Genomic DNA, 26,625 nt, shown 5'->3' with positions numbered 1-26,625 from the left:
TACCATCGTTTCTTTTATTTTTTGCCTTATGCAGGTGTAGGCCTCAGACCTGGCTGAGGCAATCCAGGCTCGTGGCCAAGGATATGACCCCAGAGCTGGTGTGTTACATTAGACACAGTAGTGCGCCTGGATTTAGCTTATGTAAGAATGAATCAGCTCGCTGTACCACACATGTGTGGCCAAATGCCACTATTGTTTTCTGGCATATGCAACCCATTCTATCCCTGTAATAAAGGCTTGTAGTCTCATCCTCATGTCAGCTCTTGTGTGTTTTTCCAATTGGGTATCTCACTGCCGAAACCTTCCCTCCTTGATCAGCTCAGCACTGACAGCAAGTAACTTAACTTGTATGGTTTTTTTTTTTTGCCTGATAAGCAGTGATCCAAATCTTCCTTCTCGAAGCATAGGAACCATCGTCAGACCTGCTTCACCCCAAAGGATCTTTTGCATTACAGACATATCCCTTCTTATTATTATTGTGTAGAAAAAAAACAAATTCATTACGTGGTAATAAAGATTAATCATCACCATCGATTTAGTAATCTTTTTTTTTTGCTTCTTTATTCACTGGCACGAAGGGTCTAAAGTAGCCTGGTGGCAGTCTCAAATTCAGTTTAACGAAGCCATTGATATTTCTTCCAGTGGAAGCCTTCCTCCCTTGCACATGTAGAGCCTAAAGTTGCAAGGAAAGTAAGTAAAAATTTCACTAAATTATCAACATAATAATGAGAAGAGTCACTCCTCTTACAACTGTTTTATTTCCTTTCTTGGGTGGTTATAAGAGAAAGAGCACCATATTGTTTGCTGATATGTTGAAGGCTATTACTTGATCTTTGGAAGGTGTTGTTACCAGCTGGTGCATAACTGAGCTTAAAAAGCAGATTCTTGCCTGCTTCTACCCAACATGAAGTAATAGGGGTCAGTTAAACCCTTCTTCTTGAACATATTTTTTTTAAAAAAAGACAAAAGAAAAGTAATTTTAAAAACATTGTGCATCAGGCAGTGAACAATAGTAATCCTTGATCTGTTTCTATTATGTCAAACTGCCTCAAAGTTTAGGTTTACTCGTATTTAAATGGAAATCCAAAATTAACTCAAGCCAGGTAAAAGTGACACTTGGATTATCAGTAGCAGTGAAGAATGCATCCCTTTATCCACTCTCTCTAGTCTATTGTGTGTGTGTGTGGGGGGGGGGATACTGTAACAAAAAAAGTTACTCTTACCATTCATTCAGTCAATAAATGTTTTTAAGAATTTTATTTTTGCAAAAATTGTGCTGAGACTGATGCCAAAAGAGAAGATAAGTCATATCTTAAAGAGGTATACTCAAAGTAATTTTTATTTCTGTAAAAGCTGTGAAATGCTACACCAGTCAGCTTCAAAAACACATTGTGAAACAGCTAGTCCCTGAATTGTTTTATTCTCTTTTGGAAACCTGTGAAAAAGAAACAATATGAGGGAGTTAGCCCTTGAATTGGTCTTTCAGAGCATACAAGAATGAAAGCATTCAAAATTTTCTGTCTGTTTCATCTTTGGGAATGAACTACTGGAAGAAAATCTATTAATAATAGTAACTGATTATACTCTAGAAAAAAAATATTTAAAACAAGATTAGAAACCTAAATTTACCAAAATATGATTAAAAGGGTGACTTTTTTAGAAACAGAGAAACAGCATATTTATTAAATAAGTTAAAACAAATAAACTTTTCAAGTAGACAAAGTCTCACTGGCTGAAATAGATGGTATGTATAATTAAAAGAAAATGCTATTGTGATATGTCAGTTGGCTTGCATTGTGTAAAAAAGAAACTTTCAAAGAGAAATTTCACTAAAATAAAACCAGTTTGTTTTTTTTATTAATAAATCACCATTTTCTTGGCTCAAAACTGACGTTGTTATATTGTTGTTGTGTTTTTTGTTTGTTTATTTGTTTTTAGGTGAGGCAACCCTGGTTGACCTCACAGATCGCAAGAATGTCAGCTTACAATTCCTTATGTATTTATTTGTTTGTTTGTTTGTTTTTATTTTTTACACCTACAGTGCCTGGTCTTCCTAGGTGGTCTCCCATTCAAGTACTTACCAGATTCGACCCTGCTTAACTTCCAAGATCAGACAAGATCGGGCTCGTTCAGGGTAGCATGGCCATAGACTGACATCTGTTATGAAATTCACTGTATCACATGTTTCTAAGATGACAAGGAGTAATTCATCTTCAAAGCGCAAGTGAGTCTATTTACAACCACAGCAAAAAAAGCAATGATAAAGAGAAAGGAATTTTCAAAAATACGCAAAGATTGAAACATTTAGGATGCAAAATTAAACTTTTTTTTTTTTTGGTTACAAGATAAAAAAGAAAAGGTGATTAAATTACAGATGGTGATTTCAGCTGTACAAACTATATAATGGAATCCAAGATCTTTAATAACGTGCTTACATTGTTTTCTATTTACAAAATGCTCTGGAAATTTCTGGTAGAAATTACAGTGTCTCAAAGAAAGAAATATAATACTAAGCATATCTTGCTACTATTTCATGGATGTCATAAGACCCATTTATGGATTAGAGTTAGTGTAAAATGCTATTGCTAAGAATTGAAAAATGAATATTGTAAAAGCTCAATACAAATCTTCCAAAATAAATCTTTTAGTAGTTACATTTATATTTAAATGCAACCGAAATAAAAATAAAAATAAAAATATTTCCCTTTTGTCTATTCCTTATGCCTTGTAGGATCTCCAGTTGATAGGATCGATTTTTAGACGTGAAAATGATCTTCGAGATAGTCTAATCCACCACCTCAATGATTTTTCCAAGGTCATGCAACATGTTAATGGCAAAACCGAGACTAAAAACCAGATCTTGACCCTTAGCTTAGTATGCTTTTCAGCATGTCATGTTCCTTCTATTTAATGTACAATTCACTATAAACACCTGTTAAAAATATGTACAACTACAAACGCTGACAGAGAAAATGTGTTCCTAAGACTTGTAGAGGATTACTGCAAAGGACTAATGAAGAGAAAAAAATTTTCTCCCACCCAACAAAAATATCAAGCATCATCAAATAAATGTTTCCTTGCTAGGTCAGCACTCTCAGATGTTATAGTAGTTCTTGTAAACTTTATGACAGCCTGAGGATTGTACATCTGGTGAAATCTGGACCCTAACACAATGCCAGTTCCCAAAAGGTAAAGACAGAGGCAAACAATGAGAGATGGTAGATAAAAGAATGAAACAAAAATTCAAAGAATCCAATTGGCTTAGAAACTAGCATTCCATCTTTATTTATTTATTTATTATCTTTAAAATTATATTGGGGTAACATTGGTTAATATAATTATATAATTTTGGGTGTACATTATAATTTGACATCTATATATTCTATTGTGTGATTGCCATCTAGAGTCCAGTTTCTTTCAGCTACCATGTATTTGATCCCCTTTACCCAGTTCACCCTCCCCCAACCACCCATATTTGACCCACTTCCCTCCTCTCTCACCCACTACTCTCTGGTAACCACTAGTCCATTGTCCATGTCCCTGAGTCTCTGTCCTGTTCATTTGTTGCTTTTAGGTTTATATCCCACATATAAGTGATATCAAGTGATTTTCAACTTCAGTCTGGCTTATTTTACTTAGCTTGATTATCTCATTTTTTATATATTATATTATATTATATTATATTATATTATATTATATTATATTATTATATGTCTAATTATCTTATCTATATTATTTATATCATTATATCTAAATATATAAATAAAGACACGAAAGGGTAATTATTGATATCCAATAAAAAAACTAACAAAAAATTAGACTTGAAATTACATGAGCCAAATCCTCTTGGATCTGCCTCTTTCCTCTATATTGCACACTTTCTCCTCACAGAATATCTCTGAGAGCCTTTGTATAAGATCATTTAAATAATAGCTTTCCTGTCTTCCTTTTATCCCTGGCAGTTTGATTTAGAATGCTATTTTCACCATTGTTCTGTTAGAAATGTCTCTGATTTGTAAAATGTAGAAGCACAATTATTTAAATACTTTAATATGTCATTTTATAAAACCCTAGTGAACACAGATTTATATGCAGCAAACTTAAACCATGGCTTTGACTGTGGTTTCCATGATGTGGTAAATTAAAAAAAAAATTAATTGAAAACAAAATAGACAAATAAAAAAAATAGCAAAACCTTCAGATTCTTCAAGTACTTGATATTTCTTTCTATAAACTATCCCAAGATTTCACCCAATCTACCTATCTGACCTATGAAAAATTCATTTAAATGACCTAATAATTTGTTGCTTTTACTCTTTATTTAATAAATTTACTTTGGCATTTGAAACTGGATTTAATTTCAATATACATGATACATTATATTTTTCATTGATGCATGACAAAAAAATTATCAGAGGTTTTATTAGATAAGAGGTTACATTTCTGGGAACACTAATGTCTTCCTTTCTCTAGAACTTGTAGAAGAAACTAACATTTAAAACTAGGTATGGAGGTTCCATTCAAGATGGCAGAAAAGGTAAATGCTGTGTTTGTTGCCTCCCATGACCACATTAAAATTACAATTATATTATAGACAATCAACCTGGAGAACCATCTGAAGATTAGCTGAACAGAACTCCTAAAGGTAATTATATAGAGAAGCCACATTGAGATTGGCAGGAGAGACAGAGGTATGAATAGAGCTGTCCCCACACCTACATGTGGAGGTTGAGTTTCGAGAGGGATATCTCAGATATGGAGGTCCCCCTGGAAGAGTGAGAGGTCCCAGCCCCAAACAAGGTTCCACAGCCCAGAATTCCAATGCTGGGAAGAGAAGCCCCTACAAAATCTGGCTGTGAAAATCAGTTGGGGATTGTGAATATCCAGGTAAGATAGAAGGCTTCTAGAGACACAGATATTCCTTTAAAGAGTGCATGCACAAGCTTACTTGCTCATAGACACTGATCCTAGGGTTTGGCAGTGGGAAGGTGATCCAGAGCCTCCGTACAGAAAAAGACTGAGTTATGTGGCATTAAAATGAGGGCTGGAGAATAGCTGCCATTATCTCTGTGTTGAGCCCTGAACCCACATGGCCAAATCTGAATCTATGTTGGTTTGGTGAATGCCACTCACTCCGCTCTGGTTAGGGAACCCCTCTCCACCCAACTTGTACACCCCAGGAGGCACTTTCAGTGGCTGGGCAACCAGCTCCACTCTGCACATGTCAGGAGACTCTTTTAGCAGCAATTAGCAGGCCTCAGCTCCCACGCCACCCAAGATACTTATGGTAGTGGGCAAACAGCCATGGCCCTAATGGCAGTATTTCGCAGAAAAATCTCGGAAGTCTGAGGCCCCAATGTGTACAACAAGTGACCTTGAGACTTTTATGATTGGTCCCAAGCTCAGTAAAAGCACAAAACCTGAATATACACTGATCTGGCAAACACTACTCTCTTCACCCTGGTGACTGACTTTACCTCACCCAACTTGAGTACTATCTAAGACTCTTTCAGTATTTGAGACTTATGGGCAGCCAGAATGTAGCCTCAGGTTTTGGAGTGCTCTGGGACATTTTTCAAGATGCCCCGGGACTGGTACTGATGTCAGTTGGCCTTGGTTAGCTGAGTGGCCTCTCCCACACTTCTTCAGGTCCAGCACAGGAAGCAACTAACCATGGATTGATTTGTAGTTCCTACTAGGTAGTCCCAGGCCAGTCACAGGGAGTGGTTGACCTTGGGTTGCACAGGAACCACCCACTAGAGGGCCTAGAACCAATACACCTGATTTTTGGCTTCAGAACACAACAGAGTACTATCTGATTAGTTCCACAAGTGGCAAATCCAAAGGGTGGTTTCAATAGGCGCACAAGTCTACTGGGGCAAATCCCACTTTGTGGGGTCAGCACTCCCACAGTAGCTCATATCCTATGGGTGTGGCCAATTTTCATAGCCAGTCAGCCTGAGAGTCAGTTCCACCCACGGATATGTCAAAAGCATTTAAGGCTTAACTACAACAAGAGGGCACACACAACCCACACAATGAACACTTCTGGGACACACACCACAAATGATCAGAAAACTGTGCCCTTAGGCCACACAAGGAACTTACTAGATGAGGACAGGCAGCCAAGACTGAAAAATGTAGCAGTTCTATCTAATACATAGAAATGACCACAGAGAGGCAGACAAAATGAGGAACCAATGAAACATATCTGAAACAAAAGAACAGGTGACAACTCCAGAAAATAAATAAATAAATAGATAGATAGATGATAGATAGATAGATAGATAGATAGATAGATAGATAGATAGAAAGAAAGATAAAATGGAAGCAAGCAAACTACAAGATACAGAGTTCTAAACACTGTATGTGGATGCTTAATGAAGTTAGGGGGAAGATAGATGGTCTCAGTGAATACTATAACAAAGGGATAATAAACATGAAAAGGACATAGAAACCATAAAAATGTCAGAAATAATACAGTAATTGTAATGAACAATACACTAGAAGAAGTCAACAGCAGATTAGATGAAGTAAATGATTGAATAAGCAATTTGGAAGATAAAGTAGCGGAAAACAGCAACACAAGGGAATCCAAAATAATAAGAGTAGGACATTGTCCTCTAGGACAATATCAAGTGTATAGACATTGAAATCATAGGAGTACCAGAAGGAGGAGAGAGCGCAAGGCGTTGAAACCTATTTGAAGATATAGTGAAAGAAAACTTCCCTAACCTCACAAAGGAAAATGATATACAAATTCAGAAAGCACAGAGAGTCACAAACAGGATGAATCCAAAGAGGCCCACACTAAGACACATCGTAATTAAAATGCCAAAGGTAAAAGACAAAGAGAGAATCCTAATATTGGCAAGAGAAATGCATCTAGTTACTTATAAGGGAGCTCTCATAAGATTGCCAACTGAATTCGCAACAGAAACTTTGCAGGCCGGATGGGATTGACATTAAATATTCAAAGAGATGAAAAGCAAGGACCTATAACCAAGACAATTCTACCCGGCAAGTTTATTATATATAATTGAAGGTGAGATAAAAAGTGTCCCAGACAAGAACATACTAAAAAAACTTATCACCACCAAACCAGTATTACAAAAAAATGTTAAAAGTGCTTCTTTAAAAAGGGAAGGAAAAAAGAACATAATTTGAATAATAAAATGGCAATAATTATGTACCTATCAATATTCACTTTAAATATAGATAGATTAAATCTTTCTATCAAAAGACATAGGGTAGACAAATAGATAAGAAAAGAAGACCTATACATATGCTGCCTACAAGGGACTCAATTCAGGTTGAAAGACACACACAGACTGAAAGCAAAGGGATGGAAAAAGATATTTCACGCAAAAGGAAATGAAAAAGAAAAAAAAAGCTGGGGCAACAATACTTATATTAGACAAAATAGACTTTAAAACAAAGGCTGTAATAAGTCAAAGAAGGGCATTACATAATGATAAAGGGATCAGTTCAACAAGAGGACATAATTCTAGTAAACATCCAATATAGAAACATCTAAATATGTAAAGGAACAATTGTCATAGAGGGAGAGATCGGCAGTAATACAATCATAGCAGGGGACTTAAACACCTCACTGACACCAATGGACATATCTTCCAGACAGAAAATCAACAAGAAAATAGAGTCCTTAAATGACACGATAGATCAGATGGATTTAAATGATATTATTAGAATATTTCACCCCAAAGCAGCAGAATATACATTCTTTTCACGTGTACATGGAACATTTTTCAAGAAAGACCACAATTTAGGCCACAAAAACAAGTCTCAATTACTTTAAGAAGATTAAAATCATATCAAACACCTTTTCCAACCACAATGGCCTGAAAATATAAATTTATTACAAGAAAAAAAGAGAAAAGCACACAAACACATGGAGGCTAAATAACATACTACCGAACAATGAATGGTCAAGAAAGAAATCAAAAAATAATCTTGAAATAAATGAAAATGAAAACAAAACAACCCCAAATCTATGAGGCACAGTGAAAACAGTCCTAAGAGGAAACTTCATAGCAAAACAGGTCTACTTCAAAAAAAAAGAAAAAAAAAACAGACAAAAACACAAATAAACAATCTAACTTTACACTCAAAGAAACTAAAAAAAGAACAGCAAAGAAAGCCCAAAGTGAGTAGAAGGAAGGAAACGATAAAGGTCAGAGCAGGAATAAAAAATGTAAAGTCTAAGAAAACAATACAAATGTTCAATGAAACCGAGTTGGTTCTTTGCAAATATAAACAAAATTAATAAATCTTTAATTAAGCTTATCAAGAAAAAGAGAGAGAGAACCCAAATAAATAAAATATGAAATGAAAGAGAAGTGAAAACTGATACCACAAAAACACAAAAGTTTATAAGAAAGTACAACAAGCCATTAAATGCCAACAAATTAGACAAGCTGGAAGAAATGGATATATTCCAAGAAACATACAATCTGCCAAGACTGAATTAAGAAGAAATAAAAAATCCAAACCAACTGATTACTACTAACAAAATAGAATTGGTAATTAAAAAACTCCCAACAAATGAAGATCCTGGACCAAAAGGCTTCACAGGTGAATTTTACCAAACATTAAAAGAAAAGTCAACACCTATTTTTCTCAAACTCATCCAAAACGTTCTAAAGGAGGAAAGACTCCCAAGCTTATTTTATGACACCATCATTACCCTATTTCAAAACCAGTAAAACATTACAAAAAAAGAAAATTATAGGCCAGTATCCCTGATGTGCATAGATGCAATAATCCTTAATAAAATATTAGCAAACTTAACTCAGCTATACATTAAAAGGATCATACACAATAATCAAGTCGGATTTATTCCTGAGATAAAAAATTGGTTCAATACTGCAGATCAATTAATGTAATACTCCACATATACAACTTGAAAGATAAAAACTATGTGATCATATCAATAGATGCAGAAAAAGTGTTTGACAAAATCCGGCATTAATTTATCATAAAAGCTCTCAAAAAAGTGAGAATAGATGAAACATACCTCAACATAATAAAGGCCATATACAACAAACCCATAGCTAAGAACATACTTAACAGAGAAAATCTAAAAGTGTTTTCCTTAAGATCGGGAACAAGACAAGACTGTCCACTAACACTACTTTTATTCAACATAGTATTGGAAGTCTTGGCTACAACAATCAGACTAGAAAAAGAAATAAAAGACATCCGTATTGGAAAGAAAAAAGTAAAACTGTCATTATTTGCAGATGACATGATACTCTATAGAGAAAACACTAAAAAGTCCACCAAAAAATGTTAGAATTGATGAAATTAATTCAGTAAAGTAGCAGAATACAAAATTAATCTTCAGAAATCAGTTGTATTTTATACATCAATAATGAACTATCAGAAAGAGAAATTAAGAAAATAATCTTATGTATAGTTGCATCAAAAAAAAAAAAACAGACCAAAACAAAAAAAAAAACCTGGGAATATATTTAACCGAGAAGGTAAAAGATCCATACTAGAAAAATTATAAGACATTGTTGAAAGTAATTGAAGATACAAATGAATAGAAGCACATATTGTGCTCATAAATAGAAAAAATTAACATTGTTAAAATGTCCATGCTACCCAAAACAATCTATAGATTCAATGTAATCCTTATCAAAATACCAATGGCATTTTACACAGAACTAGAACAAAACCAAAAATTTATATGGAAACATAAAACTTGAATAGCAATATTAGTTTTGGGAAAGGAGAACAAAGTTGGAGGTATTAAACAAAACTACAAGTCTATAGTAATCAAAACACCATGGTACTGGCATAAAAACCAGACATGTAGATAAATGGAACAGAAAAGAGAGCCCAGAAATAAACCCATGCTTCTATGATCAATTACTCTATAACAAAGGAGGCAAGAATATATAATGGATAAAGAGAGTCTATTTAATGGTGTTAGAAAAACTGTACAGATACATGTAAAAATATGAAATTGGACCGCCTTGATACACTATATACAAGAACAAACAAAAAATATTAAAGACTTATGTGTACTATTTGAAATATAAAACTCATATAAGAAAACATAGGCAATAAACTCTCTGACATTGCTCTTGGAAACATTTCTTTTTTTTTTTCTGATATATCTCCTCAGGCAAGGGAAACAAAGAAAAAATAAACAAATGGGACATCAACTTAAAAAGTTTTTTCACAGCTAAGAAAACCATCAACAAGATGAAAAACTTACTGAATGAGAGAAGATAGTTGTCAATGATAAAGAGCTCATGCAACTCAACGCCAAAATAATAAACAATCCAATTAAAGAATGGGCAGGGGCCTGAATAGAAATTTCTCTAAAGAGGACATATTGATGACCTATAGATATATAAAAGATGTTCAAGGTAACTTATCATCAGAGAAATGCGATTAAAACCCCAATGAAATGTCACCTCACATTTGTCAGAACAGCTATCATCAATAAATCAAAAAACAACAAATATTGGTGAGAAAACAGTAAATTGGTACAACCACTATTGAAAATGGTTTGGCGGTTCCTCAAAAAGTTAAATATAGAACTACCTTATAACTCAGCAACTTCATTTCTGGGCATTTTTCTAAAGAAATCCAAAATGCTAATTTAAAAAGATATATGCACCTCTATGTTCACTGCAGCGTTATTTACAATAGACAAGATATGAAAGTAACCTAAGGGCCCATCAATAGATAATTGGATAAAGAAGAGGTGGTACACATATGTAATGGAATATTATAGGGCCGTAAAAAAAATAAAATTTAGCATTTGTGAAAACATGGATGGACCTAGAGGGCATTACCCTAAGTGAAATAAAATATGTCAGGAAAAGACAAATACCATATGATTCACTTACATATGGAATCTAAAACAAACAAACAAACAAACAAATGGACAAAACAGAAACAAACTCATAGACACAGAGAACAAACTGATGATTGCTACATGGGAGGCAGGTTGGGGAGCTAAGTGAAAAAGGTGAAGAGATTAAAAAGTACAAATTGGTAGTTACATAATTGTCACAGGGACATAGGGAATATAAATGATATTGTAATAATAACTATGTGTAGTGCCAGGTGGGTACTATACTAATAGGGGGACCACTGTTTAAATTATATAAATGTCTAACCACTATGCCGTACACTTGAAACTAATATAAAATAATATTAAATTTCAACTCTAATTGAAAATAAAAATTAGAACAAAAACAAAAAACAACAAAAATCTTGGTCTGGAAAACAAACAACTTGGTGAGAATAATCATAAATTACTTATGGGAAGAATATTATATTCCTGATTAAATAAGTAAGTAATTTATTATGAAAAGCAATGAGACTGAGTCTTTTTTTTTTCTGATAAAACAGTAACCCATTCACCAGGAGGACTGTAAAGAGTCTAGTAACTTTTTACCAGACATGTCTTTCTTTGTCTGTTTTAGCAATCATTTTTCTGAACCCCCTTTTCCATAAATAATTCTACCAAGACAGAAATGTTTGAATTGATCTCTTAGAGGTTTCTTGCATTGTGGAAAGATTATAAGAATACTCTAATGTGTACTTAGAAGTATATTGCCCAAAAAAGACTTAAAAAAAATAAGAACTAATACAAACAACACTGAAAAGACTAAAATTAACATCCTTTGGCCCTAATTGAAATTGCTTTTTAAGATGTCAATTCAAGACTGCTCATTTATTTTTAAAAAGAGAACTCAATAAGATTTTTATATCAGATAATGGAAGAACATTTGATCTTTTATAATTAAAAAATCATAGCCCAATTTGCCACTTGTTAATTATTACTCATGAAATTATTTCACTCATCTTTCTGAAAAATTAGATAGCTACTTAGAAATAGAACTTTACTTCAATGACACCTATTCATTTGCAGTGAAATTCACCAAATAATCAAAAGGAGAGAGGCATTTGTTAAGTGGTCAGAAAACTCAGTTTTCCACTACTGAGGTCTTCGTTTCCAGATTATTCCAAATTTATCTGTTACACCATGTTCTTTTACCACCCCCAAATTATGTACCTCTGAGATCTCTTATCTTAAGGAAACCAAAATTTCTGAAAGTATTTCAACCTCCTACATCCAGACCCTAATGTGTATTCTTCAACCCTTACTACAATTTTGTCCCTGTAATAAATACTCACTCACAATATTTCTTTTCTAAGAATTGTTCTCCCACCTAGTCATCTGTGTCTATTTGTCCAAAAGAGTCAACAATGCTAGTCATTCTCCTGGCATTAGTACTTAGAAACTCAGCAATTTAGATGAAGAGTGTTTAGCCACAATCACTGGAGGAGCAGAGAGAGGTGGTTTACTGAAGGAAGGATCAGAATGAAAACAATGACAGAACCATAGGTTAGGTCAATCCATTGTTGGGAGAAAGGGAGAGTAATCTTAGTTACTGATGCATTTTCATTTCCTCTGTTCACTTCCTAAAGAGGTCTTATTGTACTTTCATCTCTCAGCATTAATAATAAAAAAATAACTTTTTACTGCTACAACTAATAATGATAATATCTAGTAGTTGCTGAAGATTTGCCATGAAACAGGCAGTATTCTAAGAACTTCATATATACTAACTGATTTAATCCTTTTATTAACTTAGTAAAGTAGTTACTTTTATCACCCTTATTTTACATATGCTGTATATGAATCTTAGAGAGTCAAAAAAGTTGCCTAATGTTACCTTGGTGGAGCTAGAATTGCAACTCAGGAAGTCTAGTTTCAAGGCCTTTGCTGTGCTTTTATAGTCATTCCATTTTTAATTTTTCCTTTTTTGGATTTCTATTACTTAAAACCAAAAGATGTATCTAATTCTGGATAAAATGGGGTTATAATTCAAGGATTTTACAAATCCATCTAGGAAAAAAATAACCAAGCAAAGTGTATGGAATAACCATTTAGGAAACTGGGCATTAGGCAATGAAGACATCTTATTGTCATAGATAAGAAACAAATGAGATAGCTCAGTAATTACCAAGACATACTGTTATAAGAAAGTTTTCAAGCTGTGGTGGAAGAAAGAGAAAACAAAAGAGGGTCCAGTGGATGCTCTGAGTTAAGGAGACAGAACTGACAGTTCAGGGAAACAAGAGTAGCTATAATTCGTATGGAAGAGTACTTATTAATTTAGAGCTGAACAGAGAGAGAACTCTAGAAATATGCAGTGAATCTTTCTGTAATATAATAATAAAGGTACTTCTTAGCACATGTGTGAGAAACTACTAAAGGCCATGAAAAGAACCACCCAAATGAATTATAAGAAACAGTTTAAAGCTCACACTGTGCAGGAATAGTGCCCGTTACCTAGTCAGATGGGAAAGCCTTGTAATCCATGCAGAATTGGGTAGTATACCCCGAAGGACCATTTGTCAGTGGAGGGTGGGGGTGGGGGAAGGCAGGGTAAAAGAGCTCTAGACTAATTACTGCTCTCGTTTCACCTATAACACATTAAAAGCAAGACCCAAAAATCTTGAACTATTTACAAATAAATTAATTCCCAGGAAAAAAGCTTAAGAAAATTTATGACTACAAAAACATCCAGCATTCATGGTAAAATTGCACTCAACAGGCAAAATTTATAATGTCTTGCATTTTATAAAAAATTACCAAACATGTGGTAGGAATGTACACTGGTTCAGCCACTATGGAAAACTGTATAATGTTTCCTCAAATCATTAAAAATAGATCTATGATATGACATAGCAATGCCACTTCTGGATATTTAACTGAAAATGAAAACACTAACTCAAAAGATTTTTGTGCCTATGTTTATTGAAGCACTATTTATAATAACCGGTATATGGAAACAACATGTCTTTCAATGAGAAATAGATAATAAAAATGTGATATATATATATATATATAAAATGAAATAATACTCAGCCATAAAAAAGAATAAAATTCTGCCACTTATGACAACATAGATTAACCTTGAAGTCATTATGCTGAGTGAAATAAGTCAGACAGAGAAGTCAAATACTGTACGAGCTCTCTTACATGTGGTATATAATCTCATATGTGGTGGTTGCCGGAGGTCGCGGGGTGGGGGATGAGAGAAATGGGTGAAGATGGTCAAAAGTACAAACTTTTGGTTATAAAATAAATAAATCCTAGGGATGTAATGTACAGGAATGGTGACTATAGTAAATAATACTGTATTACATATTTGAAAGTTGATAAGATTAAATCTTAAAAGTTCTCATAAGAAAAAAAATTGTAACTATGTAAATGATAGATGTTAACTAGTTTTATTGCTATAATAATTTTGTAATGTTTACAAATAGCAAATCATTATATTACACACCTGAAACTAATATAATGTTACATCTATTGTAACTAAATGCAAAAGTAAATAAATTTTTAAATTACCAAGCATGGAAAAAAGCAGGAAAATATGACTCATAATGAAGAGAAAAATTGATCAATCAATTTTTAATAATAAGCTAGAATTATCAGACAAGAAATATAAGTTATTATAATTGCATTCTAAAAACTGTAAGAATGATTAAACATATTAAGTAGAGACATGAAAAATATTTTTAAAAAAGAGCTAAATCTTGTGGCAAGAAATGGAAACTATAATGACAGATAAAAATACACTGGATAAAATTAAAGAAAGATCACATATTATAAAAATTTAGTTAGTTAACTTGACAATATTGAAACTATTAAAAATGAAATAGAGAAAGAAAAAGACTTTAAAAAATGAAAAAAACCCAGGAAGCTGTGAGACTACTTCTACCAGTCTAATTTACAAGCAAATGAAGTCTCCAAAGAAAGAAAAGAAGAAAATTAAAAAAAAAAAAATAGTCGAAATAAAGCTGTCAAATTTTACAAATTCGATGAAAACTATAAATGGATAGATTTTTTAAAAGTTGACAGATTTTAAACAAAAGAAACGCAAAAAGAAGAACAATGAAAAATACACAAAGTCACATATAGTCAAAGTGCTCAAGACCAATGACAAAGAAAAAAATCTTAAGAATAGCCAGAAAAAAAACTTACATACGGAAGAACAAAGATAAGTATAATAAAAGATCTCTTATACTTAAAAATGCAGACCAAAAGATAGAAAAATATTCTTAAAGTATTAAGAACAAATAAAAAAGTCAAATAATAATTCTATAACCAGAAATAATATTCTTTAAGAAATGAAGGTGAAATAAAGAGTTTTCAGACATATAAATATTTTTTTAAAAAACTTATTTTCGGGAGATATGCATTCTAAGAAATCTTAAAAGTACTCAACAACAACAGCAAAAGCAGAAATAAACTCATAGATACAGAGAATATTTTGAGGGCTGCTAGATTGTAGGTGGTTGGGGGAATGAAAAAAAGGCAAAGGGATTAAGAGGTATAAATGGATAGTTGCAGAACAGACATGGAGAAGGTGGTAGATAATGTAATAAATACGTAAGGGGGAAGAGGGGTACTAGATTTAGTGGGGTGATCACTTTGCGAGTTATGTGTATCTGTGATCATCTTGCTTTACAACAGAAACTGGTATATTACTGTATGCCAAGTATAATTTAAAAAAAAAAACAATTCATTGAATTGTGCAATGCAAATATAAGCAACTAATTGTCTATTATATTTCAATAGAGATGGGAAAAAAGATTTAGTAAAAAAGTACTTAAGGAAGAAAAAATATGATACCAGATGGAAATCTGGGACTAAGTCAATGAAGACCCCTTGAAATGGTATGTCAATAAACATATGTGATTTTTCCCTCTTTTTAAAGCTCTTTAAAGGTAATTAATTATTTAAAAACAGATAATAAGAGTACAGTCTGAAGATTATAATATATACAAAAGTAACATAATTACTGGAAGGAGAGATCAAAATATATTATTAGAAATTTTTAGATGCTAATTTAAGTGATATGGTATACATAGAAGTTGGACTATGATAAGTTAAGAGGGTGTACTATAAACTTAAGCAACCATTGAATTATCAACAATGAAAGAATTATCACTAATATGCCAACAAAAGAGATAAAGTAGAATCATAAAAGTATAATTTGCAGGAAGGTTGGAAAAGAAGGGAACAGTGAAGAGAGGAGACAAATAGGAAATAAATATCAAAAAGATTTATTTAAACCTGACAATATCCAAATATCAATAATCACACTAAAAGTAAGTGGACAAAACATAATGATGAAAAGGCAGAGATTGTCAGATGGAATAAAAGAACTAAGACTCAATTATATGCTTTCTTTGAAGAAATTCATATTAAAAATAAAGACACAAATAGATAAAAAAAAGAAGGGATGGAAAAGATAAATAATGTTAACATTTACATTTGAAAAACAGAAGTGGCTTCATTAATATCAGACAAAGTAGATTTAAAAGCAAAGATTATTACTGGTCATAAACACGGTCATTTCGTATTAATACAATCAGAAATTCATCAAGACATTACAAATCTAATCATTTTTATAACTAATATCCTTATAACATTTTTTGCATGTGCACACACACAAACTTCAAGAGAAATAGAAAGCGGGAACAACATTATCTGCCGGAGCCAGCCAGCCGAGATGGAACAGCACCTAAAAGAGGGAGGTGAAGCCTAAGAAAAAGAAGAAGACAGAAAAGATCTTTCAGGAGGGAATACAGTCAATGCTGCAGCCTCGTCTTTTTTTAGCATAGCCTTTATATATGTTTTTGGATACAATAACAAAGCACAATGTATATCATTCAAATGCTGACATTTACACAAGATCATAAAACATCCAGCTCTCAGGGTACAAACATCCTTGCTTTCCAGGCTGTAAAAACATTCCAATACCTTAAAAAGGGTTTCTTAATGGAGCAAATCTCCTCACCAGGGTCAGTAATGTTTAACTTAACGTCCTGTTCCTTGAATCATTGTTTAAGCTGTCTCAGCAGCTGCTTTATGGCTCCTAGCTAAGTGACACCTTCAATGCCTCATAATGGCTCCCGACAATTATCAACTAAATTGACCTAATTTACCTTTATGGAACACTCTACCCCAAAAATAATTACATTGTTCTAAAGCACACACAAAACAGCCAGAATAATCAGGGAGAGATAGCAGAAACAGAGATGAGAGAGAAAGATGTGGGGGTGGGGGAGAGGGAGAGGGAGGGGAGAGGAGGAGATGGGGAGGGAGAGGGGGAAGGAGGGAAGGTGAGAGAGAGGGACAGGGGAGAAGAGGAGAGGAAAGAAGTAAAATTAGATTTTTTCCCCCTGATTTGTCTCTTAAACTTGAATTTCACATTTGAAATATCTACTTGACATTTTAATTTGCATAATCTGATATTTTATTTCAACACTAGTAAACATAAATTTTTAAATCTCTCTTTACATATGAGTGTATGTATATACATTTTTCCCACTCTAATCTCCAAGCCTGATCTTCAACTTTTTTCTTTCCTATGGATTCTGATTCTCCCAGTCACCCATCCTCTACTTTTTCTGGCCCTCAAAATCAGTCAGTTTAGATTTTTTTCTCCTTTTTATCGTTTTTATTAATTTATTCAAATTCTGTTAGTTGATATTTTTCATTGCTTCAAATTCTTCTCTTGCGTTTTTTCATAATGACATTTTCTGTCTTAGATTTTACCATCCCTAATTATTGCACATAGAGGAAATGATTTCTCCATTTTCAATCATGCTCTTTCAATATGTTTTGCACCATGTTCGCTCTATATTCTTTCTCTCCATCTCTCATTTGAAAATCTGTTCAATTTACTCATTTCCACTAGGATCGTTAACTAAATATCCAAGTCCTCTATGATTTATCCTAATGTGTCCCAAACCTACCTTTTAATACTTACCATTATAATCCCTTTATCCAAATCAGACTGCTTTTCTCATTATTCAATAAGCTTTCTCAGATCTTACTTCAAAGCCTAAGCTCCCACCATTTCCTCTACTTTATTCTATTACAGTCATGCAATTTCATTCACTTCTAAGTTTCAATCACATTAGCATAGACAATTTAAGATGTAGCATTAAAACGAAATTCAAATTTTTGACTGTTTTCAAATCATGACCACATAGTTCTTCTTAGGTGATTATTTACAATGAAAAATGTTCTTTTTGTTTAGGATTTTTTTTTCAGTCCCCAAAGGAAGTTTTATCATAGCCAAAAATGGTTTATGTCTTTTTTTTTTCATAATAAATCTACATAGATATTACTTGGTTAATTCTGAAATGATCCAGAATTCAAATGGTATTCAATTAAAGCAGATATAATATCCTATTTGTCTGAAAAAGGAATAGAGTGACTGAGAATAACTACAGCAGGATAAAATGGAATTAAGTAATAAAATTTATAATTTTAATTGTGGATAATATTCAATCTGTTCTTTCAGTATGAGAAAGTTTGTGTATTTGGGAATGATTATTAAAATGCAAGGTTTTTTTTTATATATACATTAAGTTGTTTAAAAAGTCTTGCCTTATTAGCAATTAAACATAATCTTTTACACAGATTCTACTTTGTTGAATGGCACAAATTCCTAATGATGCTTTAGTACTTTAGTGGAGGACTTAACCATTAGATGTGACCTATTGAAAAACATTGAAAACTGACTTTAAAACAGGACCAAGGTTTACTTAAGTCAAAGTAAACCTTTTCCTGGAAATTTTACTAATTTCGAGGTCTTTTCCTGTATGAAGAAAAGTGAGATATGTAGAAACTCTAGATAGATTCCTTAAGGCTTATATTTATTTTACAAGATTAGAATGAACATTAGGATTAGTGCTGAGGCTGATTCAACATTCATTGACTAGAGACAGATTGACAATAAAGATCTTTAATAACAAAGTACATTTGGTAATAGGTATTATTTTTCAAAATATTTTCTACCTGGGGAGATGGATAATTCTTTTTGCTTATACTTTAGGCTTAACTATGTGACTTGAAATGTATCCCTCCTTCATGGGGAGATTGTACCTCTTACCTTGTTGAATTTGGGAGAGGACATATTACTTGCATTAGCAAATAAAATATTTCTAAGAAATAAGTAATGTGTACCATTTTAAAGAAAGTTTTAAGAGCTTATGGTTCACATCTCACTCTTTTCCTTCTGCCATGATACTCTCAGATAGGAATGGTTCCATTAACATTGACCTGGAATGTAGACAATATGGGAAAGAAATGAAGCATGCCCTCAGCAGACATGTAGCATGAGAAACTTGGTTTGTAAAACACTGAAATTTGGAGGATGTTACTGCAACATAACCTAGCCTATTCTGACTGAATCCTGACTAATACAATTAATTGTATTCTTTAAACATTTTTTTGACTAAAATGTGTCATTGAGTTAGTGGGAGTTGTATCGATTCATATTTTGTGAAGATGCCAAAGCTAAATGATTCCACATTTCCAGTTTCACTCCAACAATAAGACAGCTTTATTCATTTAGTTTTCCGATAGGTATTATAAGTGTAAAATGCTACATTGTGAAAAGTCTTCCTCACTTCTTGCTTGCTCCTTTGTTCATTTTTAGCTCCTTACCATAAAATTCATTGTTATTAGATTTATATGAATCTTTTCAGAGTTTTTTCATGTATATCCAAGTATAATAGATATTTTTATTTTTCTTTATTTTTACACAAAAAGTGTTGCATTATGCACATTGTTCTGAATATGATTTTGTATATATAATATATATCTTGGAGTACTTTACATATCAGTACATAGTTATGCATTGGTTTTTATCCATATATTATACATTGTAATAATGTACCATAAGTTATTTAAACCCTCTCCTTTTGATAGCCATTTGTGTGGCTTTAGTCTTGGGCTACTACAAACAACACCACAAGTAAACTTATATTTATGTCGTTTTGCTTATGTACAACCACATATATAGATTAAATTCTCAGAAGCAGAATTGCTTGCTCAAAAGTATGTGTATATGAAATTTTGATAGATATTGTTAAATTTCTGATTACAGAGGTTGCACTAATTCATATTCTTACTAGCAATGTATTAAGGTCTCTGCTTTCTTAACTTCCTTGCCTAAAGTGTTTTACCAAACTTAGAGATATTTATAAATCTGATAAGTGAATAATGGCATCTCTGTGTAGCTTTATTTTTCATCATTCATATATATTATAAGAAAGGTTGAATGTTACTCCTAACAATGCACTTACTCTTCTTTGTTTGCCTTAAACACCTACTTAGCAAATCAACCCTGAATCAGGTCCTGCTCCAATTAATTTCTCCTTCCCTCTATTTGTTGCTATTATGCTGTATACCTCTCTCTGCTTCTAATATCCATTTCTACAGCTCCCCCCACTTTGGTTTAGTGCTTTGTTGACTAACTAGAACATAAATATCCTTAGGGTATATTTTTATAGCAAATCAGTGTTTCACAAAATAAAATGAATAAATCCATTGATATACTTTCTAATGAGATTCTTAAACTTGAAAAACCAGGAATATCCATCTTATCCATGGAGAAAAGATAGAAAGGGGCATATAGAAGAGATGCTTCGTCGTACCAAGAGAAATCTCTGCCAAAGAAAAATTATTATTTTAGTAGGACTAACTCTTTTAAATTCAACAGACTTCTGACTTGGAATCTCTCTCTCACGCTTTCTCCATTCCCCTCCCTTCCTCCCTGCTTCTTTCTAACTCACTCCACACTATACCTCACACAATATTAGGAAATATAGAGACAATTGACTGAGGAACTTAGTTGAAAGTAGCTCTTCCTTGGCAGCAAATTTAGTGTAAGAACTGGAGAAAATAAAACAGCATTTGTAATCTGCAGGTTTGTAACTGATTTTTTTGGTAAGCTACATTATTGTCATTATGATGCAATCAAAGATCCTGGTTTCATATTTATTTATAAATAATTCCTAGCTGAGAGCCTTAAAATAACAAATTGGTTCTTTCTATTTTGCCAGAATAGTTATTTATCAAATTGAATTATGAACAAATAGAATTTTCTCTAAGAAACACACTCTTACATTTTCTGCATAGCTGTTACTCGGTCAATGTTTAGGTACTTGAAATGTCCCATGGGCAACATTCAGACTTTTTCAAACCTTTTCTGATCTGTACAAATATTTCACTATTTGATTTCACTATTTTTTTTTTTTCAGATCAGTTGGGAACCAGAAGCATCTTGTTCTCTTTTTCAATATTTAATTTTATGTAGATACTAAAGATAATCAGCCAGTCAAGATATCATGTATCTATCCATCTGGCAATTCAGTCTTCATCTCAGACACTGCCAGAATGTCAAAATTCCTATGTCAGAAAATATAACACTTATTTTAAAAATGTATAAAATTTCAATTGTCAATATTCATAATGCAAGAGTGCAAATCTACCTTTAAGTCAGAAATATGTAAGTTTACAAAACACTTAAGTGTCCTGAGCATGTTGGGTACTCTGAGGTATAGTATATTAAAGGGATAAACATGCCGGCATGCTGTACTCGTGTTTAATTCAGTTCTCTCTCTGACCTCTAGCACGCACTTTGAGAAGGCAGTCTAGAGAAGTATTTTATCAGCAATTATCCCATTCTTCTGTTTCTTTCCTAATTTTGAAATGGCAATGATTGCTGTCAGCACAGCCTTCTCTTCTAAATAAGTCTCATTTGTTTTCGTTATAGTCTGCAAACTTACCCTTAAGAAAAGAGCAATATTCATGTGACCACCTGGGGTGAGAGAAGGAGAGAATGGATTCCTTTCCAGCCTGGAACTCTTTTATTTCTCAACAACATATGATATTTGATTCAAATTTTCACATAATAGATATTTATGTACTTGACTTAATACCCTATAGGTCTAGGCTTTTGAAGAAAAGGTTTAATTATTACCCCCCAGAATCCTGTAAATGTTGCTTTGTAATATGTAAGTAATGTATAAATATGTGTTTATTTATAGTTAATGTTTCTAAGTTTGATTGATACCACTTTATTTCATTTTCCTGGACCATTGGATTTCAACTGGGTATTTAGCAATGTATTGATGCATATGTAAATTTATATCTATATTCACATTTTAGTTATTATTTAGGAATTTTTATTAACAAAATTTTATGTTTGCCTATAATTTAACATAACCTTTAAGATACAATTTGTGTATGTTTTATAATATCTATAACATTTATTTAAAGAGAACACATGTATTTATAAATAGGTAAATACACATGTATTGAAGATATGTACTCAGATATTTCATTGAAATGATTACAAAATCATAAAATATTGAAAATTACTGAATTATTGTCCTAGAATATAATATATAATGAACCTGAGAAGTTCAGCTTTCTAGAAGATAATAGTTTTGTGAGAACATTCAAGTAATGTTTAGATTGTTATATCTACTTTATTCTTTTTTAAAGCAAAGGCTTAACTCTGAAATTCAAAAGGAATTCAGAATGGCACCTTTCACTTAGAAATATTCATTACTAAGGCTAAGTAATATTCGTTCTTAGGATTTAAGTTTTTTTCCTCATCTTTCATAGTTTAATAGTTAATTTATTTTTAGTGCTGAGTAATATTTCATAGTCTGGTTGCACCAGTCAATTTACCTACTAGAGAACATCTTGGTTACAACTATGTAACCAATTTTTTTGGCAATTATATTTGTTTGGTAACCAGTCTGACAATTATCAATAAAACTTTATAAACATTTTTGCACAGGATATTGTGTGGCTATATGTTTTCAACTTCACTAGGTAAATACCAAAGAGCGTGATTGCAGATGATAAGGTAAGTATATACTTACTTTTGTCCGTGTTTTGAGTTTTGGCTATTCTAATAAGCATATAGTGGTATCTCATTGTTTTAATTTGCATTTACCTGACAACATATGATGTGGAGCACCTTTTCATGTTTATTTGCCACCTGTAGACCTTAAGTGGTGAGGTATTTGAAGTATTTGCAGTGAGATCTTTGGCCCACTTTTTAACCACTCATTTTTTAACCAGGTTATTTTCTTTTCGTTAAATTTCAAGTGTTCTTTGTATATTATGGATAATAATCCTTTATCAAATGTATCTACTGCAAATATTTTCCCCAGTCTGTGACTTATTTTCTCATTTTATTGACAATGTCTTTCACAGAGCAGAAGTTTTTAATTTTAATAAAGAACAACTTATCGATTAGTTTTTTGATGAATCATGACTTGGATGTTGTATCTAAAAATTTATGGCCAAATCCAAGGTCATCTAGATTTTCTCCTTTGTTATCTTCTAACAATTTGAAAGTTTTGTGTTTTACATTAAGGTCTATAATCCATTTTGAATTAATTTTCTGAATTAGCATAACATCTGTATCTAGACTTGATTTTTTATAGGTGGATATTCAGTGTTCCAACAATATTTGCTGAAAGACTATCTTTTCTTCATTGTATTTCTTTGCTCCTTTATTCAAGATCAGTTGACTATATTTGCATGAGTGTTTTAGATCATTTAATTTTTATATAATCAACCAGTTTATTTTAAGATTTTGGATTTTTTATCTGATTCTCTTAATTATGGATGAGAATATATAGGACTAGAGCTTTTCTAGAACTCACTGGAGCCAAGGGAAAAATCAATGTTTTTCAGCTTCCAGCCCAGTGATTTTTCCACTCCAGTCCATTTTTTAATCTGAATTTTGTATTTTTATTTTTATAACATAATATTATCATTCAAATTTTGAATGATATAAACATATAAACAAAGTAATGTTACACTGGTTTGGGTAGTGACTAAATATTTCAATCAGGCTGGTGTGACGGGCTTCAATATTTCTAATATAATTAATTTCGGAAGATCTCTGATAAACTAAAAGAAAGTAGGATCATAGTGTTCATTGGAAGATACCAGCCATAATTGGATTTGATCCTTTCCAGTTGCTATCTTTCTGGATTCTGCTTCTCTCTGATTGACATATGTAAATTTCAACTCTTTATGTGATCTTACATTTGAACAACTGTTTTTTTCCCCTCTCCCTTTATTTTTTTTAAATAGTTTTTATTTTTCAATTATAGTTGTCATACGATATTATATTAGTTTTAGGCATACAACACAGTGATTAGATATCCTTACATCTTATTACAATATTATTGACTATATTCCTTATGTTATACTTTATTATATCTCCATGACTATTTTATAACTGCCATTTTGTATTTCTAAATCTTTTCCTCCTTTTTCACCTACATTACAACAACCCTCTCATAGGGTAACCCTCAAAATGTTCTCTGTATCTATGAATTTGTTTCTGTTTCTTTTGTTGTTGTTATTTTTTTTTGTTCTTTAGATTCCACATGTACATGAAATTATAAGGCATTTGTCTATATCTGACTTTCTCCACTCAGCACAATATCCTCTATGTCCATCATGAAATATCTTTTTTCATTCCTTAACTTTTAGCCTGAGTGTGTCTTTTAATCTGAAGTGAGTTTATTGTAGGCAGTCTATGTAAGGGTCTTGTTTTCTAATCCGTTCAGCTACCCTATCTGTTGATTGGAGCATGTAATTCTTTTTCATTTTAGGTACTTGTTGATACAGATGTAATTATTGCCATTCTTTATTCATATTTTTCCCCAAAAGTGTATTGGGTTCATTTTTCCTCTCTTCTTCCTCCTCCTCCTCCTCCTCCTCCTCCTCCTCCTCCTCCTCCTCCTCCTCCTCCTCTTCCTCCTCTTCTTCTTCTTCTTCTTCTTCTTCTTCTTCTTCTTCTTCTTCTTCTTCTTCTTCTTCTTCTTCTTCTTCTTCTTCTTCTTCTTCTTCTTCTTCTTCTTCTTCTTCTTCTTCTTCCAATAAGTTTCAGCTGTACACTTTAACAGTAAGGCATGTATATATATTTATACTGTGTATTCACCTCCTATAGTTAGATTTCTTTTTGTCTCTATCTATTTGATCCCCTTTACCTATATACTTCCCTCCTTCCCCCACCCCCTTTCCCCTTTGGTAACCACTAGTCTATTGTCCATGTCCATGAGTCTCTGTTTGTTTGTCCTGTTCATTTTTTGCTCATATTTTTGATACATGTATTTTTCTTCTCCTTAAAGAAGTCCCTCCAAAATTTTCTGTAATATTTGTTTGGTGGTGATAAGTTCTTTTTGCTTTTTCTTGTCTGGGAAGATCTTTATTTGTCCTTTGATTATAAATAATAGCTTTGCCAGATAAAGTAATCCTGGTTATGGGTCCTTGCTTTTCATCACTTCGAATATTCTGTGCCGTCTCTTCTGTCCTGCAAAGTTTCTGTTGAGAAATTGCCTGACAGTTTTATGGAAGCTCCTTTGTGGGTAACTAACTGCTTCTCTCTCGCTGCTTTTAAGATTCTTTCTTTGTCTTTAAGCTTTGTCATTTTAATTATTATGTGTCTTGGTGTGGGTCTCTTTGGGTTCATCTTCTTTGGAACTCTATATTTTCTAGACTTGTATGTCTACTTCTTTCATAAGGTTAGGGAAAGTTCAGTCACTATTTCTTCAAATAGATTTTCAATTCTTTGCTCTATCTCTTCTCTTTCTGGTATTTCTATGATACAAATGTTGTTGCTATTGATGCTATCCCAAAGGTCCCTTAAACTATTTTTATTTTCGTAGATTATTTTTTCCTGTTGCTGTGTTGATTGTGTGTCTTCTGTTTTCTTATCTTCTGAATAGCTTATTCAATCTTCATCTAAACTGTTGATTCCCATAGCGTATTCTTCATCTTAGATATTGTATTCTTCATTTTTGATTAGTTCCCTTTTTATGTTTTCTATCTCCATTTTTATATTTTCTATCTCTCTGTTGTTAAAGTTCTCACTGAGTTTACCTCCTGTTCCCCTAAGTTCATTGATCATCCTTATAAACAATGCTTTGAACTCTGGTAGATTTCTTGTCTCCATTTCATTGATTTTTTTTTTCTGGAGTTTCCTTCTGGTCTTTCATGTGGAACATGTTTCTTTGTCTCCCCATTATGGCTGCCTCCCTGTGTTTGTTTCTATGTATTAAGTAAGGCTCCTAAGTCTCCTGGTCTTAGTAAGGTAGCTTTATGTAGTAGGTATCCTGTAGGGCACAGGGGTGCAGTTTTCCCTGGTCATCTAAGAGAGGTGTCAAAGTGTGTTCCCTTATGTGGGTTGTATGTGCCCTCCTGATGTAGTAAAGCCTTGGCTGCTGTTTGCACATTGATGGGAGGAATTGACGCTTGGGCTGATTGGTTGTGAAGACTGGCCAGTGAGGGCCTGACCCTATGAAACGGGATTCACTTTAGCAGGGCTCTGGTGCCCAGTCTGCCCTTTGACTGTGTCCTCCTCAGATGCAGACCTGGGTGGTACTCTGGCTCCAGTGCTGGTCAAAACAGCTCACTGGGTGTGCCAGCCCAAAAGCCTCCTAGGAGGGGCTAAGCTCCAGGCTGAATTCAGCCACAGCTTGTGTACTTTCAGGGGCACCTGGTAAAAGTCATCAAGTGATCTGCAGATGGCTGCCATTTGTGCTGGGCTTTTAGGTGCCTCAAGAGGCCGAGCCAGGAACCAAGGCCAGCTGCCACTAATGTTGGGCTTGGGGTTGCTCAACAAGAGGTATGGGGACACTGAGGCCAGATGCTGCTTCTTTGAACCTTTGAGAGATTTTATAAAAGTCCTCAGCATGAGCCAAAACAGGCCATTT

At 33.1% G+C, this 26,625-nt stretch overlaps 1 pseudogene; it reads right to left on the bottom strand.

Moving 5' to 3' along the window:
* Positions 1–2,032: 2,032 nt before the first annotated feature.
* On the bottom strand, positions 2,033–2,151 carry LOC118609199 (annotated as a pseudogene).
* Positions 2,152–26,625: the final 24,474 nt, after the last annotated feature.

The sequence above is a fragment of the Rousettus aegyptiacus genome, unplaced genomic scaffold (genome assembly GCF_014176215.1).
Source record: "Rousettus aegyptiacus isolate mRouAeg1 unplaced genomic scaffold, mRouAeg1.p scaffold_m13_p_10, whole genome shotgun sequence".
NCBI classification, from domain to species: Eukaryota; Metazoa; Chordata; class Mammalia; order Chiroptera; family Pteropodidae; genus Rousettus; species Rousettus aegyptiacus.
This window is presented reverse-complemented; position numbering and strand designations above follow the sequence as displayed.